This window comes from Nyctibius grandis, chromosome 6, assembly GCF_013368605.1.
Source record: "Nyctibius grandis isolate bNycGra1 chromosome 6, bNycGra1.pri, whole genome shotgun sequence".
Classification (NCBI taxonomy): domain Eukaryota; kingdom Metazoa; phylum Chordata; class Aves; order Nyctibiiformes; family Nyctibiidae; genus Nyctibius; species Nyctibius grandis.
In genome coordinates this window covers 39,509,157-39,528,791 of record NC_090663.1, presented here as the reverse complement: position 1 = coordinate 39,528,791, position 19,635 = coordinate 39,509,157, and the positions used below count along the sequence as shown (strand labels likewise).

The window sequence follows — 19,635 nt, the reverse complement described above, 5'->3', positions numbered from 1 at the left end:
TTTATACTTGTAAATTAGGGGGGATATTGTATGCTTCATTGTAAGTAACTGCTGAGCAGGTTTCTTGTTTGTAACACCATTGCGAGAATTTCCTTAATCCATGAGCGTTCAGATGCAGTGGGTGGAACTTTAATCTGTACGTGATTGTTCCTTGGAAATACTATTCCAAGTACACAAAAACACTGTGCGTGGTAGAACTTGCCATTGTAACGAGTGCTATCATAGAAGAACCAATGCATGCTATTTTTTGCTGGCTTTAACTGTTACGTTTCAAGACTTAAATGTGCAGTTCATTTAAAACAAGTATTGGTGTTGTTTATACTGCTTGCTAGATGCTTCTCTAGATGTATGTCTTTAAAGATTTATCAATTTTTAGTGCTAGTGTACAAATGTATACTTTTACATAAAGTTCAAATTTCAGTATGTATGGAACAGGTGAATCGTTTTTTCTCACTATTTTTTTTCCTAACATCACTTCACTTTCTCTGAAATGATATTAGCTATCTGAAAAACTGTCACCATCTTCTAATGCCATTTTTGCCAGGATCATAAGCATTTTCAATAACCTTTGCAAGCAGCTTTACTGACAGATCTTGAGTTCTAGCTGAATCAGTTAAGGCTTTTGATGGCACGATTATTTTGCCAGTCATCATTATTATAACAGTGGAACTCCCCTTTGAGGAAAAAAGGGGTCATCCGTCTTTTGTAAGATTCATACATGAGCTTTATCACTATAGTAATAAAATTTGTTGCTTGCTTGGTAACCACAAAGGACTCATACTACTGGAAAATGTAACCATGCTTACATATATTGTCATGTGCACAGTTAGGTTAGTTTTAGAATAAGCACATGACAATACAAGTATAGCATACTAATGAAGAGGGAATGTATGTTTTGTTTTAATTTATGGAATGCTGGAAAGTTTGAACAAAATCTGAAAAATATCTGAAACAACATTCTATTCCTGGTTTACCTCGGATTCCCTTAGTAAGGTTTGTAAACTTTGTTATTTTACTTATTATATGTATTTACGTCTAACATTCTAGGACCCTATGTTGTCTTTAAATAGCACTTTTCCACCGTCCTTACCAGTTTATTTGTAAGGCTCTGTATCTGCAACTTGCACAGCCAGTGCTTAGGTGGCTTCTCTGTAATCTATATTCTAACCAAGTATATTCACTAGTATTCGCTGTTCTTCTCATTTTCATCTTAGTGTCTTGTTTTCAGTATTAATGAAAGTATCCAAAATTAGTTTTATCTATGGTTACAGAATGATTTATTCACGTAGAAGCTGATATCTATATTACTTTGAAGAAATTCATATTAGTTCATATTGGTCTTGTGAGACTGTAAAACTATCAGCATTAAATTGACTTAACAAGATGATGGAGAGCATTGTCTCCAATTTGGAAAAAAAAAATCATAGCCCTTCTAGCTTGTGTAATGTTACAGCATGTGGTGTAGGGTCCTACTGACTGCAGTGTCATAAAGGAATGGTTTTCATTCAGTGATATTTTGGAAAATATTTAAAATTCTCAATTAATATCTTGGGCTGTGAACTGTGGTAGCTTTGCTGTGGTACGTTTGCTTCCAGGGTGGTAAACCAATACAAGTTTTTTTTCTTTGGGAAACTCATTATTCAGATCCTGAATGTGTATTTTTCAGTTCTAACAGCTCTCATTAATGCCTCATTAAGGGGTTCTCCAGTATATGGTAAGGTAAATCAGGAATAATTTCAGTTGTAAAGGTATTCTTCAGATCATCTAGTCCAGCCTCTTGCTCGAAGCAGGGCTGCCTTCAAAGTGGAGTCAGGTGGCTCAGGGTCTTGTTAAGTCAAGCTCAGAAAATCCAGAAGGATGGAGATTTTGCAGCCCCTCTTGGCAGGCAGGTCCAGTGCTCAACCATTCTCATTATGAAGCTGCAAAGAAGGAGTTTGCAGTGTATTTCTTAGATTTTTGGATTCTGATTCTGATTTGGGTGTCCCATTTTTTACTTCTGGGTAAGATGCAGATTAATTTAACATACCAAGCCTGTTTGAGCTTTTAACTGATGCCCTCTAAGAATACTTGGGCAATAGACCTGAATTGCTTTTAAAGCAGTGTTAGGATTTTTACTTGGTGGCATCTGTTCTGATATTTTTGAGCCACTATGGAGTGTTTTGTAACTCCTGAAGTGTTTAGTTCTATTGCCTTATAACATTGTTTACATACATTTATTTTCTTTTTCTGAAATGTGTAATATGAGTCCTCATTCTGTGCTAGTGCTGAGATGGGGAGCTTGCACCTGTCTCTGTATAGAGTACCATTATTTTCAGCTGGCTTCAGAAAAAATAGGTGTTGTGGTGCGTACATCAAGTTGCATAGCTTGAGAATAGTAATATTCCCAAGAGAATAAAGGATCTGAAAGTAGCAGGTAACCTAGTTAAAACATGAAATTACTGTTGTGTGTTCTTGGAGGGCAAAAAAGGTGGAGGGTGTAGGGTTTTTCTCACGTAACCCTCTAGCTAATTAAGGGTTCGTAAAAATTAAATAGGTGGTTGAAGATAAAGGTTTTATCACTTTTCATGTCTGTGAAAATTATTTTTTTCTGTACTGTATAAACACTACTGTCTTTTGAAGAAAGGGACTCAACTGCAGTGTTAATGAAGTGCAAGGAACTGAAGCTGTCACTGTTGTAAATGGTATTTTCAGGAATGAGAAGTTAGTTTACCTGATACCTTATAGAAGAGTCTTTGAAAGTCTAAGGGACTGTCTTTGTAAATTACGATGAAAACATGGAGAGAGGAGGTGTTTATGTAGTCTGTCTTGTACATCTTTTCCAAACTATATCATTGGGTACGTATTTTGGGAACTTATTTTGTTTTAAAGCAAAACCAGTGTGTTTGGTACAGATGTGGCACTTGTGTTCCCTGAGTTAAGGGAACTTGCTACTGGTGAATTATGCTGGTCATAATTCCAAATGTATGCCAGAAAAACCCATCCATGTACCATGTTCTGGAAGTTTAGACCACTTGACTGAGAAACTGTTATAAAAAAATATTTAAGAAATATTCTAACATATAGTTACTGAAATTTCATACTGCAAATAAAACTAAGCTATCTTCTTTACTATGACAAATTTTATAGCTTTTGAGAGAAAATAATTTGTGGTATATTTTTCTAAGTGTTTTTTTTTTTAAGATCTCTTAATATGTGCTCATACTAGAATCAGAAATTCTTCAAGTCTGCTTGGAAAGTTGTTATTGCTCTATAAGATAAACCTAGAAGTTGGAATGTGTTCTAATTTAGCGGAATAATACATCACTTCTGTTCACCTAAGGTTAACTTGGTAGGTCACTGGATCATCGTTGCAAGGGACAAAGCAAATAACAGCGATGCATCTGGTACGCTTATATCTTTATGTCAGTCTCTGATTTTGTTAAAAGCCACTTGAAATCAAAGCACTTGAAGTGAATTGCCAAGCACGGACTTGGCCTCAGAAAATGGCAACACAGACTCTGTTCTGAGTTTCAGTAAGAATCTCTTGTCAAGAGACAAGGGTTAAGACCCTATTTGAACGTATGGAATTACGTAGGAATTAAGCATTTGGACTTTTGAGAATCTCTGGAGACACCTTTCGGATACCTGAAGGGCCCTAAGTATTTTTAATAATTCAGCTGCTAGTCTCCTATTGATTTTTATTTTTTTGTCATGTAAGTAAGTATATATCTGTTCTTTGAGACTGTCTATTGTACAAGAAGTAATAAAAATGTTAATAGAATATATTTGAAAGATTGCTAGAGAATTTGTTGCACTGACTTAGTGTCCTAGTGGATCTATTGTCTAATTCCACTGTTATGTTCCCAAGCGACCTTGGCTGACATACTTGACCTTAATGCTTCAGCATTTCTACTTAGCATGTTTATTTGCCAATAGACCCTTGTGGGAAGGAGCTCTACTTCATTGCATATTGCACAGAGATTAAGATGATAACCCTTGCTTTAGGAATACATAGGGTTGAGATAAATCTAGCACATGAAGGCCTCTAACTAGCTGTGTTAGTACAGGCTGAGAAAGGTGGAATATGTATTACCAAAAACAGTTGATGATTTTAATGCCTAGCTGTATGAAAAGTTTTCCTTTAGTTAGTCATAGTAAGTACACTATTACCTAAAATTTTACTAAATACGTAATTGAATCTGAAATGCTGAACACCAGCATTTTTCCCTGATAATATATTATTATTTGTATCTTAAAAGGTATGCATTAGAAATGCAAGCAAATCCTCAATTTATGCACAATTTTGGTCTCACAATCAGATGCTTCCTGAAAATACGAATAGGTGTGCTGATCTTGCATCCAAGTCTCTTTCATATTCATCTTCCTTATTTACTTATCTAAAACTAGGGAAGATACTTTATTGTTGTGTTGCATAGTCATTTGTTATGGGTTGTTAAAATGCTGCATAGTCATTTGTTATAGAGTTAAAATCTCGTATGGCCATTTGTTATGGAGAGTTTAAATGTTGACTGCAATAGCAAGAAATTGAACTCTGCTTGGATTATTAACTTTTTTTCCCCCCCTAATTGATATCTCAAGTGAGAGAGCTGTCATTTAAAAGTAGTGGGCTGCTCTAACAATATCTGATTGTCATGAACTCATAGCCGTAATAGAATTACAAAGATATATAATGGATAACATCAGAAATTTGGGTGGGGAATTAATAGCTATAATTTACTTTCTGGTTATGCTGCCTTTTCTTTGTTGCAAAATAGTACTTTGATATTTATTGCGGATACATGTTGCCAAGTGGCAATTAAGCTATGTTTTTCTTCTTGTGCATAAAAAGTCATAAATTTATTGGAGATTCACTGGGCAGTGTGGGAGGGAGAAAGTGGAGTTTTAGCTACCTTTAATACATTTCAACCCCACCTCCTTGCTGCCTGCTTTTCTGCTGTGGTGTTGGCAGCTTGCCCTCCTGTTTGCTTATGTGGCTTCTCCCCGGCTCCATCCCCATGTAGCCGCTGGGCTCTGCACGCTGTGCCTTGCTTTCCTTCCCTTCAGTCGGACCCCTCCATTTCCTTGTCTGCAAAATGTGATCTGGTTTAACAGTGCAACAAATCAGTCCCTGGGGTATCCAGTACTCCAGTACCAGATCAAAATGCCCATACAGTGCAAGTTCTGACTCAGTATTAATTTGCTTTTCTCATTTGCTTTGTTCCAATTTTTTTTGCTTGATTCACTTTCTATAAGCAGATTTTATGTTGAATCACGTCACCTATCCATACTATTCTGACTTGATGCAGAACTGGGTGTCGTCTTGCTTAAACTTGTGTATGTAATGCTCTTTGGCTAGTTTGGCAGATGTAGTAGTCGTATGTCGAGGCCCAATCCTCCAGGTCAAATTAGTACCGTTAGGTGATGAGTAGTGCTCATCTCTGCTGCCATTGTCATGGAATCGCTGCCTTGTTAGCCTAGTAAACATTTTCAGAGTGCTGACAGTTTTATCATGTCAACCATGAACAAGAGCTGGCTATTAGTACAGAGGGAAAATTGTCAAGTAAATGTCTTTGTGCATTCTCTTTACAACTGTCAGTAAAGGCTAAGAACTGAGCTAAACTTTTGGGTTAGATTCTGTGGAGCTGGTGTTAGAAATTCTGAGGTCGTCAGATGTTATGAATTCTGAAAACAAATACCTAGAAAAGAGAGATATTGTAAGAACTACATGAAGTCTTTTTCTGCAAAAGTGTGGAATTGGTGATAGCAAACTGTTTTATGATTTTGCTGCAAGTTGACCACATAGTTAATATAAGAAAGTCAAACTTTTCTGGTTGAACAGAATTTTCAACTCTAGTTCTTAATGTAAAGAAACCTAAAACCTAAATGAAATATTCTTTAATTCTTGCACCAATTAGTTTGGATTGACATAAAACATACCCATCGTATAGCTCACTCCATGGGGCATTCCCTCCTCCTTACGTATTATTACAAGGGTGCAGGATGCATGTTGCTGTAATGTTTAGGAGAAGAGTCTGTGTTTTAAAGTTTCACCGCGAGAAACTGAGAAAGTAGTCCAGAAGATTTTTTTTTTTTTTTCTGACTGATTTCTCTCCCTGTGCCTGTGTCCAACTGAAAAATATTGTACAATAGTATACTGAAGTTCTCTTAAGTTTCTGTGGAGCACTTCATTCCTGTGCTCATGTCTTATACTATATGGCATAATTAAAGAATTTATCCATAAAAAAGGAAGTGCCTTTTGCTTTTGGAGACTTCCTTTTTTTTTTCACTATCAGTGATGTAAAGGTAGTAGCATGAATGGTCAAGTTGGCTAGACTTACAGGATGCATCCTAGGAAACGAAACCTCTTCCAGACTGAAAACCACTTTAGTATTACTATCTCATTTCTGTTATTAATGTACATGTTTTTATGACAGCAGTAATTGCTACATTTCTTAAATGCAATATTTATACAATAAATTTAATTTAGATTTCGAAAGCAAGTACAATAGACACACAAAGTTTAGGAAGTTAAGAAAATGAGAGATTGATTCTTGCAGATACAATTTTACTTCTGATACCATAGGATGCACGTACAGGAAAACAGTCATGGACTCTGTAGCAAATCTGTGATTATATAATTAAAGTTTGCATCATAATGCATAAAACTAAAAGAAGTGGTTTCATTTTATGTATTAGTATTTAGTTTTAGATGGGAAATCTCACTTGCTATCATATGCACTTCAGTCCGTAATTTCTAAATGGACAAGTTTGCAGTGTGGATAGTGTAGTTCTTAAGTGCAGTTTTTGAACTCTTGATTCTTCACCTTTGCAGCAGTGTCTGCCTTATGAACTGCAGAACTATTTAACAAATAGCTGGAGAAGATCATTACATTAGATTTAGGAGATCGATGTGTTTGAGAGAGCTGGTTGAGTTCACTTCATATTTCAGGAGTTTGAATGACTTCTGTTCCTTAAAGGGCTCCCAAACTGGGCTGACAGCACCATATGCCAGACTGAGTGGCTATTGCCTCAAATAAAGTCCTGATTGCTGCAGGGATTCGGGTGTTCACTTGAGAAAGCAGTGAGATGTCATGGGGGTTGCTGCTTTCTGTAGCATGGACCCAATGCTCATGTTCTTAGAGGATAATCTTTCCTGTCCCTTTGGCTGTGTTCTTACACTATTAGTTTCTTTGGGCCCCTGGCCCATGCCTTTAAGGTGTACTGATAATGTTCTTGGAATCTGTCAGAATGTTACTGACCAAGGCATGAAAGAAGATTGAGGGTTCTGACAGGTTATAACCAAGCTGGTGCTGAAACAGCAGAGCTGAAGAAAGAAAAGTTACTTCCATAGCTTGAGAGACGTGTTCATTCAGAGTTTCAAAGTCCATCTATGCACAGTGGATCTGTTATATCTTTAAAAAGTTACCATTTCAATCTACAGTGACACCTGGCAGGCCACCAGAACCTCAGGTGGCCCTGTGGTATGCTGTTCAACTTCCTTCCCTCACTGCAGGAGCACATTCTAGCCCTAAAGTCAGTGGAGAATCACCTGTGTGTATCAACAAATGGGAGTCACATGCACCTGAAACAGTGGCTTGTGTGTCACTTACACCGTTACCTTTGTCTTGAGTATTTAGCTGGGGGGAAAAAGGCACAACTTAAGCAGAGTCTTCCCTGATTTTTCTGTCATAAATTAAAAATACGTAATAAGGCATAGATCTTGGAGCTCTAGACAACTGGACCCTTGGTTGTGCTTGGTCTGGTGCTGTACTAACTCTGGCAAGTTCTGTGAGCTGGTGCAAAGAGCCAATGTCATTTTATGTGACCTTCATTTTTCAGTTTATTGAGAAATGATGAGGAATAAGATCAGTACCACTGTTTAAAAATATTATAGTAATACATATCACTAGAACAATGTTACCAGTTTCCCTGCACGGAGTTGCTAATTAATGTGTTTGGTATCTAATGAATAGTTTTGGTTGTAAATGTATTTTAAAACAAAAAGTTATTCCTCTGACTTCAGCATTTTAGAATAAAGCTGTTTCTACTGTACCTTTAAAGATGTAATTTGAGAAATTTGTAACTTTTCTAGGGCTCTTTCTCATACAAATATGTTTAATAGTAATTATCAAAACTAAATAGAGTATGGTGCAGGAAAAAAAAAATCATCTCAGAAATGAGAATCCTCTCATTTCTTGGCCGCATCAAAGTCTGTCTGAACAAGAGTAGTGACTGTCTCATAGCCCTTGTTGTTGAACTGTTCAGGTTCTTGACAGCTGGATCATTTACTGACCCTTCTCTTCATATGATTTCTTCTGGGATAAAATAGAGTACTGCCATGTTGGGCATTTTCCAAACATAGGAGGACCAAACAGGAGACAGATTTAACTTAGACTGACGACTAGATTGATGGTAAGCAGTGCAGAAGGTTCAAGCCCCATGCTAGCATGAAATCATTTGAAAGATAGAAATATTTGCTTATAAATTGAAAGAGTAGGTAATAATAGTGGTTTTTTATGATTACATTACATGATATTTTATGATTACACAGACTAATAGCTAGCAGATGGCAGAGTATACAATTTACTTGTTTACCAAGATGATGGATGGCAGTGATTGAAAAACATTTTTTTCCTTGTTACATTACTCTGAAAGCTGGTAGTGGACAGGCAATTTAGAATACGAGTCAACAGTAATTTGTATCTGCTCTAGATTTTGGGGGGCATCAGTTATTCTGTTTCTTATTTTATTGGAGTGTTTTTTCTTCTTTCAATGATACTTTCTTCTGAGAGGGAGGGGAAAAAAAATAAAATCTACTTGGAAAACCAGGCCTTTAAAAGGGTGTGTGTGTGTCTGACAGCCTACATATACAGCAAACATCTATTTGTATGAAGAATAAATGGTGGGAGGTTTTTTCACTGTTCTATTTCAATGTTTATCATATTACTCAGGCATTTTGACAAAAAGATATATGCTCTGTCTTTTGTTTAGGCACCTCAGCACAAATCTACATTGTTATATTGCATGCTACCAAGATAGTTAAAGCTATCCAGTCACAATAATAATTGCGGTGTTTTCCTTCCCTTTTATTTAATTGGTATTGACTTGCTCAGATTATCCATGTGTATGCTTCATATGTATCTGCTGTTCAAGTGTAGTTTCGTTTTTTTCCTGAAGTGCTATGGCTTGAGAATACTCCATAAACATGAATCAGGTTGTTCCATGAGTAGTGGACCTAAAAACTTAATTTCTTCTAGGTTCATTCCCTATGTATTTTAGTCTCCAGCATCAGATGCCCAGCTCCCTGCCATGTCCCTGGAGTCTGCCATTCCTTTCAGCCTCTCTCAATGGTTTTTGGCCGGGTTAGGAACAGCATTCTTGTGGTTTCAACAGGTAGTACCTGAACTCAGATTAGCTAGTAGATTGCCATCTCTCCAGGGGAAAAGGAACAAAGCTACAGCTGCTTTTCCCTCAAGAGTCCCTGCGCTGGGTCTGATTTTTCTGTTAGGTCTTTAACGTCTCTGAAATTCATATCAGAGGCATCTAGCATTTTGCCAAATTCGATGGACAACATGGTTCAACTGTTATATTTTTGTGTTTACTCATCTCATAATAACATTAGTTTCCTGGAAAAATCAGGCTAAAACAATCAGATGGCACCAGGTTGTCTTTTCTCCTTAAAGAACCCAATAAGATCATGGATTTCCCCCCCTCCCCGCCCCTTGTAAAAGGGGAAGGGAAATCATTGCAATAATTACAGTGACTGGACAGCATAAAACATAACTTGAGATATTTTTTCTAGATAAGAAGACTTTTGCCTTTCAGCAGAGCATGCTCCATAATGTATATGTCTGATTTCTAATAGAAGTATGGAGTCTGTTTAAAACTGTCCCTTAAATTCCCTTAATGAATTTACATACATAAGACCTGAATGTACATTAGTATTAGGAAGTACAATTTTATATCAGTCACAGATGGATCCACTGAGTACCTGTAATTCCACCCACTTACAACTCCCTTCTCTCAAAGGGTTTTCATCACTGCAAACTGCCAGTGACCTTTCAGCAGGGAGAAAGCCTATGATGTTGTCTCACCTTTTGCAATGTGAAAAGAAAAAAATGTGTTCAGACAGTTGCTGACAGCTTTAGTGAGCTTCTTTTCCATAGTCCCTGTTGCCAAGGTATGCTCTTTTCCTGGTCAGTAATTTATTTATTTTTTATTTCCTCCATCTTCTGCTTTTCACCATTATGTTCAGATTTGGGTGGCAAATATATATGTATATATTAGCCAACAATTACTGTCTTGTTCAGCTTCACTACCTTTGACTACATCTTTATTTAGCATTGTCTGTAAGACCCATGCTTCAGATCAGTATGATAATACAACATTTTCCAGCTTATATGTGTAAAGATGAAATGGCTTTGGTGGTGATGCCTACCTTTGGTTGTGAAGAAGAGAATGAGAAATAAGCAGTAGAAATCTAGCTACCAAGAGCCAAAATTCTCCATAACCCCCTGATTTTTATAAGGAAACCGGAATTCTGTACCTGAATTGTCACTGGTAAATGCTTGAGGTTGGTAGTGCGGGAAAAGAGCAGAAGAGACAAAAAGAGAAAGAGCAGTGCTCGTCTGGCCTCCTTAGACTGTCATGGTGCCCTTGCTAGGAGAAGATGAGTACTTCAGCAAAAAGCGACTGTTGCGTCAGAAATAGTTTTTGAGTCTGGGTGGGTTTGTAATTCACTGTGTAATGCTTGCTGGAGTCAGATTATGAAGCCAGGTTATGAGGTGAAGACCAGTTTGAGCGCTGTAGGTGTCCCTGCCTGTGCCCGCTGTATTGCAGCCTCTGCTTGCCTGCGCAGGCATCACGGTGGCTGGATGTCACAGGCTGGGGAACGGACCCAAGTTAAAACTGACTTTGTGAAAATGAGTATTTAGCTCAGGTGTGCTCTAGTAACAGAGAAACCACAAACTATGGGGTGGGACGAGGGGCAGGGATGCACAGACCTGGGTAGAAGTGGTGGAACACAGGGTTACCGCTTTCAGGACTACTATGGGTTTATACTTGCGTCAATTTTTTATAAAACTAATCTTAATCCTGTTATAGAAATACATATGCAGATTTCTGGATTAGAAGATGACAGCGATTGATGTGCATGTGCTGTTAGTGTGCAAATCCCAGAGTTTTGTCAGGATTATAGGTGATAAACTAGGTAATTGGTCTGAGTTAAAGAATATATAAAGTGTACAAATGATTTCAGTTGTCTTTCCCCAGGTTTTTATTAGCTTTTTGTTTGCAACATTCATTCCTAATTATGCATGTAGCCTGAGGGCTGCTAGATCTCCCTTGTAAAATTATGTAGCAAAATTTTAAATAGAGGCCTTTTTACAGTATGCGCTTGTAATGTGTATCTTACTGCTGCAAAGCTACATAGTCCTGATTTCTAGAACTACTCAAAGTCAGTCCTTTGTTAAAGCTCCTTTTTTGTAGGTGACTCTTTTGTGGTTTTAATAGTTCTCTTGTTGAGAGGAAAAAGGACTTTGCTTTTGTGCAGGTATCTAAATTATGCCTTCATGGTTTCATTGTGATATGTTTAGTTCTATTTTTATCCTGTTTACATGCCTCGTACAAGTCACTCTGAAACCCTTCTAACAATGTAATGCTTCCATTAACCGTCATCAGTGTTCGCGAACTGGAGATTTATTCACATTGGGTAACAAATACTTAAATTGTTCCTGAGAAATGTCTCAAAGAATATATTGAAGCATTTTTACCAATTAACTTGGTATGTAAGAGGGTATGAATATTGATCAAATTTAAAAATTGAACCTCTGTATTTTGAGAATCTAGTGAAAGTTAACCACAGATTGTCATAGCTAATTTGCTGTGTATTTAGTCAATGAAGTGTGAAGGAATTTAAGAAGCCTGTGGAAAATTTTTATTTCACGTTTCAGAACTTTTTAACTGTTGTTTTCCCAGCACCATCTCTTTTCAGGTACATCTTTCTTCAAATAGCTTTGTGGGCCAAGGGAAGTTCTTAGGGACTGTGGAAGGAAGTGCTGTTGTCTGTCCAAAGCAAAAGCTACCGTGCATGCTTACTTCCAGTTTTGCTGCTAATTTGTATGCTGCTAACATGTGCATCTCCAAGGAAGGTGGTTCAAGTGCATCTCAATATTAGAACAAACTGATTCAGGTTTTCTGACAAGCACTGACTACCATTCAGGTTTTAGCAATAAATTTTACCCTGGTATGGGAAATAAAATGGGTTTCATGTAATGATTTTTGTCTCTTAACTGTTTTTACTAACTGGTATACGTAAAATTTGTTATGGTATTTGGGGATTTTGCTTTTACTTTGGTTTCTAGAGAGGACAACCTATTTTATTATTGTCTTTGTATCAGTGAATGTGCTTTAGCTTCTAACCAAAACCAAAGCTAAAGGTGTATAAAATTCTGTACTGGTCCATCACTATTTTCATACAACACTGCATCGGACTCTTCTAGCTGATCCAGAATGATTGCTCTTCAGACTTGCAAGTCACTGCTTCATGAGGACAGCCACAGCAAAGGAAGGGGAGAAAAAAGAATTAATGGGGAGGGGAGTGGGGGTGTTTTTGTTTTGTTTGTGGTTTTGTTTTTAAAAAAGCAAAAGCCTGTTGTCTCTCTACAGTAATTAAAAAAAAACCCACCTTACTGTTTTGCATATGACAATATCCGAGTGCCCAATTCAATTTAAAATAAATAATTTACAAATAGTTCTGTTTTCTGAGTTTTGGAATAGAAGTTATCCATCGTATTCTGTTCCTTAGTCAAAAAGTCCTGAATTCAGTAGCAGTGCTGATAGAAGGCTGTGAGATTGTATGTATGAAGGGATGGGGGTAAACAAAAATATACAAGAGGAAAAGTTTTCCATATCTTCAGGAAATACATTTTTAGTTACAAAAACACTTCTTTAGTCACTTTTCAAAATTAGGCTCTGGTATTTGCAGTGGTTTTTAGTGGAATTTGCATACTGTGTGCAGGGGAGAGAGAGAGTATACAAAGTATATGTGTATGTGTATTAATTTATTACAACAAATAACTTAAAAGTAAAGTATTAGAATTGTACAAATAACACTCAACCCTGTACTTTGAAAAAAGTGAGTAAAAGTTTCCACTGCTGTAGGTCCACAAGTGTCTTGAAAGAATGAAGGGGGGGGAAAAAGAATTATTTTTCTTTCCCTGTGTGTCGTTGTGGTGTCCAGTCCCCCCTCCTTGCTAAATGACACTGATTTGTTTATATGTTTTGATTAGGAAGGTAGGCTTGATGTTGCTCCTTGTTCTAGATGCTAGTGTTTGTGAGGCAGGAGCAGATATTTTGCTCAAGGTCGCAAAAGGAAAATCCTGTTCCAGGAGTCTGACTCCAAAATTCATTCTATCTGCCTAGTCTCTTCCTTGCTCTGTGAAAAGCTGATTTGAAAAATCAAATAGTATCTGTTTGTGCTATCAGTTTTCTGTGAGAAAAATGTAATTATATTAAAAAATAGGGTGTTGATCTGGATGATTATGCCAATATGTAAAACATCCACTGACATATCTTTTTGTACTTCCAGTCTGTTCCTCACAGGCAAGACCGTACATTTTCCATTTACTTAGAAACAAATAATAATTTTTTTTAAAACACACTTCCCCCCCCCCCCACCTATATGAAGTGAGTGCCTGTATTGTATTAGTTTGGAGCAGTTACACTGTCTGGGGGAAGCCAAAGGGGGAATTAGGAGTGTATCCACTGTATCTCCTGTGTAAATTAGGTTTTTGATCGTTTTGATAGGAGATAATTGCTTAGACATCACAGTTAATTTGTGTTTTGTGTTCCAGTGGAGAAGCTTCAGAGAAAGTGTGTTAGTGTGTACAGATGACTTTACTTTAAATTTTCTTAACTTTATACCAGAGGCAATTTTTTCTCAGGGTGAAGTACAGTACTCTACATATTTTTACAGTATGCTAATATAGCAATCTGTGCAAGGAATAGAATCTTGGTTTTAATCTTATTTTAGAAGTTGCTGGCAATGACCATGTCTTTGCTATAAAATGTTATAAATTTGGGGAAATGTAATATTTAATGCATAAACTTCAGTATATAGGGTCAGAATATCTTAGCTGAAATCAGCGTTCCCAGGCAATGAAAAATACAATAAAATCTGTTTTCTGTATATAGGCAGGTTTGGCTAAAAGACTTATTTTTATCACCTTTTTTCTGTTGTATTAATTTGATACAGTGTATGGATGCTTAGAAACAAATATATTTTTACTTCACCATATAAACCATACTAATCTATCCTCAGATAATAAACAGACATTAGCTTTAAATGGAGTAGTAAATGAGTAAATAATAGTATTTAAAGTTCTGACTGTAAAAGAAGGAATCTAGTCTGTCTGAATCAGTCCACAGGTTTTGGTGTTTGACATAAATTGGAATGAAATAATTAAATTGTAACATAGTGTTGTGTTGTTACACCTCAGTCTTAAATTGTGATTGTGCTCAGAGTGGTTTGAATAAACTCAAATATCCATGGAATTGGTGCTGCATAATTAATGAGAAGGTAACAAGTTGCTGTGTATTTCATGACACTTATTTTAGTGTTGCAGATGAAACAGAACAGAAGGGAAAGAATCTGAAGGGAGCAAAACCTTGGTGTGTCCTGCTGAACGAGGAAAGCTAGCGCTCTGGGGAACCATTACATATCTAGTCAACGGTTTGAGGGTCATCAGTTCACTAAATGTCCTGCCTCGCTGCTCTGCTGTTAGACAGCACCATATTTAGATTTAAGACTGAATTTTGAAATAGTGCTTTGACCATCTTTCAGCACCTTTTTGCAAAGAGCACGGTGTTTAAGTTACATTTAAAAAGATGCTTTTGAGACTCTGTGCTTTATCATTATTCATAACAACAGAAATCTCAGATATTAATGTGGTCACTTCACAGAAACATTGACAGCTAGACACTAACTTACAAGGAACACTTTCACCACTTCATCGTTATGAGAAACGTAGCCTTAATGATTCTGGAGAAACCATGTCAAACGAAGCACGTGCCACAGTATCCGCTTAAGACCTAAAGTAATTGCATACAGTAGAACAAGTCTAAGGAGAAGTGTTAGGCTTGAGAAAGTGCTGATAATTTATGCCGGTTGTTTAATGTTCATCAGTTTAGATTTCTGCTTTATACTGTATTACCTAACTCAGCCAGCGAGTGTGATGGGACAGGCTGCTCCACATAACCCATCTTGGATTCTGGTAGTTCATAGTGTCGGGGGAGCCCGGTAGCTCTTCCTTCTTTCCCTGCCCGCAGGGAGCGTGGTGTCAGCAGGGACACACGGACTAGGAGCACAGCACTTCAGCAGTTGGAGAGCAAGTTTAACTTACCCTCACTGTGCTTATAATCGCTCTACTTGTGAATAAAAGTCTTAGTAATGGGTATAATACTTTTTTTTTATATTATAAATTACTAAGTTTAATCATAATTTATTTGATAGCTTCTATGGCAGAGATCCTGAAGCACTACCTCTGCTTCTTTTCCTGAATAAATTTATTCTCCTGTAGTTGTAGGTTTTGGTTACTGGCCTGAAAGCTCTGCACAAATGTCAGAGTGGTGCCGTATATTAAAATATATCATTATTCCTCTTGGTACCATAGAATGATATATCTGAAGTAAAAGATTTTTTAAAGGCACACATATATCTTCCTGAGAGACAGGTTTTTGCAAATCTGTCTCCATTTACTCTCATTAGTATTAAATCAGTACAATTGATAACAAATGTCAGACTGTAATGTTTCTGGTGAAGCAGACCATCTGCCTGTTTCGTAATATGAACACTTATGCTTACAATCAGTGTACTTTAACAACTGCCTGAAATGCCAGGTAGTAATGTCTGTTACTTGAGGTCTCTGAATACAGTATGTATATTGGAACAATAATTAATTCCATGCTTTCTGGCAAACGTAGTTATTAAAGGAGATGTCTTTCCATGGATTGCTCGCCTCCCTTGAAAATGCCATCCTCCTCTTAGCCTCAGTTTTATTTCCTTGTGATTGTTTGTTTCTTACCAATATATTTATTTTTCAAACTAGTTAGCCTCTCTTTGAATAACTGAAATTTGTGAAGGCTGCCAGTCTACCAACCAAAGTAATGTTGTGATACTGGAACAGAATCACGTTGGCTATAAGCATACCAGTTTGTTTTGATGGACACTAAACAAACGGACACTAAACAAACTAAAGAATACAAATATCTGTGAAATGCCTCAATTAAAGCTTTCAGGACTGCAGTATAACTTGCTTTTCTTCTGCAGGGAGCAATGGAAAGTGAAAGATGAGTTGTATTTCAGATGACTCAGTTTAGTCATCGTTCCTATATTGATGCATGTGTTTTTACTGGGACGGGTGGAAGCTAATGGGCCTTTGTTTTGTTGCAGGTTGGTGTTTTTTGTCATTGTGCAGCTGGTTGTCAAATACTGGCAAAACTAGTGGCATATCACACTGTTTTTAACAAACTTTCCCCTCTTTGCTGGTTTAATCAATGTTCTTGGAGCAATATGTTACATTCCCAGCTTTCTTGTTTGGCTTGGAAACCTGCACTCTTTAAAACTTGAAAATAAGCAATATTCATTCATACATTCATTTGTTTATCTATTTACACTGCAAGATTTCTTAGAGTATTGTGCCTGAGTAGCTACGTACATAACTTGTTGATATGTATGTAGTGTATGTATTTGAACATTTATTGATATATTGAATGGTAAGTTTTTCCATAAGTACTTAGTGTGTGTTTGTCTTTACCAGTTGAAGCAGGGTTAGAAATCTGTCCTGTAAAATATAAATATCTGTATTTCGGTAAAGTATCTGTATTTCCAATTTATCCACTGAGTCTTGGTCTGACAATGCAGCAGAGTGTTGTGTACTGAACATCAACAATTTTTGGATGCTTCAAATCATCAAGATTTTTAAGCAAGGGAGTTTTTGTCAGTGAGAAAAATCAACAGAATGAAAAATTTTGCTTGAGATTACTCTAGTTCTTGATGCCATGATGCTAAGCAGAAGATCTGGTAACTCATATACAGAATTATATTCCTACAGTAAAATTAAGGTCTGCAAGTTCTGCCAAGGTTCTTAGTGAGTATGGATTCAGCAAAATCTGTCATTTGATGTTGAAGAATGTAAAAGACAGCAGACATGCAAAATTGCAGTAGGTTTTAAAGCTGTAGAGCTGCTTCAATAGAAGTAAAATGTTTTAAATCACAACAATATATCATATGAATATCCTCATAGAACACTTAAATGTAATCATATTAGGGTGCTATGTTTTTATGTGCTCTGTAACGATGTGCATATGATGCATCATTGTGATTTAAAACATTTTAATCTTCATTTATTCTTTTATCTTCCTAGTGTTCGTTCTTATTCCCATTTTCCTGATCTCAGTAATAAAAAGGCAGCTTCTGATATTCTATTTTCTTACTTGTTTGAAAGGCAGAGTTTTGGCAAAAGGATGCAGGAGTTTTTGCATTTACAGCCCTGCTTGTTAAGACGGCCTCTGCTTAATTCATGTAAAAACTGAGACTGGAGAGGGTCTCCCATTTTCACCTCCAGCCCATGTGAAGGAGATACCAAACATACATATGCCATAAAGAGATGTCATATGAATTATATGAAACTTAGAATCTAGATCTGTTCTCCAGGCTGTGGAGTTAAGCATCTCCCAATGTTCAACCAATAAAGAAATGTTACAAAAATTTACTGTTAGTAAAGACTTCTTTCTTAACAAAATATAGTCTTGCAAAACCAAGAAAGATTGTCTTACTGTTTTAAGTAGGTTCGAGCAAGCTGATAACATCATTCTATTTTCTCATTAACCATTTTATACTATTATATAATTATACCAATATATACTTATTAACCATTTATATCATAAGCGTTTCCTGTGATGATAATTTGCTTTCTTCAAGTAATAAGCATATTCTATTAAATCCTTAGTTTGAGAGAAGCAAGGGGATAACCTAGAAACTGTTCAGGCTCTGAGAGAAGAAAGTTTGGCATAGACTGAGTTGCTAGTTAGTCAGACACTTGTAGAGTTTTCAGTTTTGGTTTATTCATGAAACGTACAGCACCAATTATAGCTGATATGTGCTGACAAGTGATATTTTCACTTTACAGTTCTATCTAGTTAGATAATTTAAATAAATGGGTAAGTGTGCCCAATACCTGGAGTGAGCTTGCCCGCCTGCTGCTTTGCTTTGTAAGAGTTGGCTTCGATTGTTCAGTTAATAAAAGTTTTAAATGTCATATCTATAAAAGGCCTGATATAAAATCTTCCAGCTAAGGAACATTTTTATCTTGAATTGTTTGATGGTGAAAAGAGAAGATACTCCATGTTAGATCTTACTCATACTCTTTTCCAAAATACTTGTTAAGAAATTATATTTGAGATTGACCTAGCTCTGGGTAATGATGACTGTCCTGAGGAACTCTGTGCACACAGTCTCTGTGTGCAGGTATCATTTCTTTCATTTTCTCCTCCTTATATAACCACTGTGTTTCCACAAATCTTATCCAGCTGCCTGCCCTGTCCTTTTATTGTGAACATTTTTCTGTACATCTCTTAAAAAATAAAAGGAGGTGTGTATTTGTTCACTTCTTACGTGACAAGACCCTTCCTCTCTCGAGTCCTTCTCACAAGGGTCACTTCTTGGCCATCTGTTCTTTCCTATATACTGTGTCTAAACTATACTGCTAACTGACAGTTATGTGCTCATGATTCTCAGCTGTACATGTTTCTTGACACCTTTAATGACTTTTCTCTGTTCTCTTTGCCTGCTTGTGTTGACTTTCCCTCTAAATACTTCGCATGGATGTGTTTCTCCTGGGGACAAATCAACTGTTCTTCTTGTGTAGTTGCTATTTAGACTTTCTGTGAATAACCTCAGTATCATGTTTAATCTTGAACTTCTCAACTGATACCTTTCCTCTACCTGCAAATCTCATTTGCTATATATAACATTGGCATTTTTTCAGTACCTTGTGGTCTGAGCTTCTTCTCTTGACAGTTTCATTTCTCTCTATTCCTTCTTTGTCTCCATATTTGCTGTGTGTGAAAGAAGCATTCATTCTTTTTCTGAGTGTCCTAGAACTTGGCTAGCTTCCAGTTAATTTCAGAGATCAATATGAAACCATTCTCTCTTACTCAAAATCTAAATATGCTGTCTCATATTTTGCTTTCAGTGTTTTCCTTTCATTTTAGCATAAATCTTAGTTACAGGAGTTGAGCGTATTTTAATAGGAGCTCTTGTGTCATATATATTGCTTCAAGATAAGTTTTAGTCTGTTTTCTTCCAGCTACTATATCGTGTTACTTGGGTGTATAGTTTTCTTAAAAATTAAAGTTGTTTAGGGTTGTTTTAATTTGTTAGATTTCAAAGTGTAAGTACAGTTACTGTGATTAATATATGGTACTGCATATGGTCCTTCAGTTTTTGGAGAATAACAAAAACCAAACTCCCTCTACTATGATGGCTGTTTAGGGTATTCCTGCATTACCAAGTCCGATGCTGAGGTCCTTGGCTTGTTGAATGGTTTAGGCAGTCTCTTAGATAGAAAACTGGCAGTGCTAGAGGTCTAGTGATTA

The 19,635-nt window shown here is 36.6% G+C and overlaps 1 protein-coding gene across 12 annotated transcripts in view; it reads left to right on the top strand.

Moving 5' to 3' along the window:
- Positions 1-19,635, top strand: part of TENM3 (teneurin transmembrane protein 3) — a 472,906-nt gene that overhangs the window by 102,375 nt on the left and 350,896 nt on the right. The gene's annotated exons all lie outside the window — the stretch shown is intronic.